Consider the following 1,243-nt stretch of genomic DNA (forward strand, 5'->3'; position numbering starts at 1 on the left):
GTTTTCAGTGCTGTCTGTCAGCAAAATAGCACAAATAATCAAATGGCTCCATTCCATGATATTTGGCAAAAAGATGGAGCATATGTAAAGGAGGCACATGCTAATTTTGCCACATTAAATCCCGACTGTTATTCACCTGCTTCATCTACTTTTTGTGCAAACGTTGCAAATCAATGGTTTATCCTTAAATTTTAATGGTCAGTGTACTTGATCTGACACCAGTTGAGTTACAAACCACCAGAACACACAAGAAATGAAAATCCTCTGTGTCCCAGTCTAAAGGAGAATTACGCTATATTTGCTGTTACCTGAAATTAAACCCACATTCTGTATATGGTGATCTATCAGTACCAAATACCCAGAAACGACAGGAAAAGACTCTGTCCAGTACCATCCAGAAAAAAAATCATTGAATATTTTAAATATATTCTGTAAAAGTAACAATGTTATGTTTGGTATTATCATCTTGTGCTTCCGTACGAAATAATTGGGCATGTTTAACATAACAATGCCACAAATGTCTCTCTGGGAAACGCAAGAAGAGCCTTTCCACTCCGGTGCAGATGGGGGCAGTAGACGACACAGCTTCCTTTGGAGTGACGAGCTGTTGTCAAAAAGAGGAAGACGTGACTATTATATTTACAAAACCTGGGCGAGGGACGAAGAAGGTGAGGTGAGTGTGTGTTTCCCGTATGCTGAATGTTGCGGTGTTAATATTATAAAGACACAAGTAATAGAAACATGTTAGTGATATTAGTTAGATGGAAACCTTTATTTCATCAGCAAGCTAACCTAGCATCACATGAGTAAATGAGTTGTGCGCCACAGGTAAGGACGGTTAGTAAATGAGAGAAAAAGGGTAGGTTAGGTTTCACTTGTTCCGTGTTTAGTGGTCCCTACAGATCCATCTAAACTAGTGATGGGCACATGAAGCTTCATGAAGCACTGAAGCTTTTCATCCAATTGGTTCACCCCAGCGCAAAGCGTCTTGAAGCTTCATTTGCTCTAGTAGGACATGTACTGGACGTAAAAATATTAGTTGGCATGAATTTGAAGAGCGTGGCCTTTTGCACACAGCCTGTAAATGTCAACAACAAAAGGAGTGTGTAAAACATGTATCAATCAATCAATCAATCAATCAATCAAACTTTATTTATAAGGCACTTTTCATACAAAGATGTAGCACAAAGTGCTTTACATGGTTAAAAGCAGCCTACCCCGCCCTCCAACTCACTCCCCACAC

The 1,243-nt window shown here is 39.5% G+C and overlaps 1 protein-coding gene across 2 annotated transcripts in view; it reads left to right on the plus strand.

The window, feature by feature from the left end:
• The first annotated feature begins 586 nt into the window (after window positions 1-586).
• Window positions 587-1,243, plus strand: part of LOC102204114 (thromboxane-A synthase-like) — an 11,480-nt gene continuing 10,823 nt past the window's right edge. The window contains exon 1 of one of the 2 annotated variants that reach the window (XM_005734818.1): window positions 587-673. The gene's annotated coding sequence lies outside the window, so the exon portion shown is untranslated. The remainder of the gene's footprint in view (window positions 674-1,243) is intronic. The other variant, XM_005734819.1, reaches the window with a different exon arrangement.

Source organism: Pundamilia nyererei, unplaced genomic scaffold, assembly GCF_000239375.1.
Source record: "Pundamilia nyererei isolate P.nyererei 1_Seehausen unplaced genomic scaffold, PunNye1.0 scaffold00060, whole genome shotgun sequence".
Lineage (NCBI taxonomy): Eukaryota > Metazoa > Chordata > Actinopteri > Cichliformes > Cichlidae > Pundamilia > Pundamilia nyererei.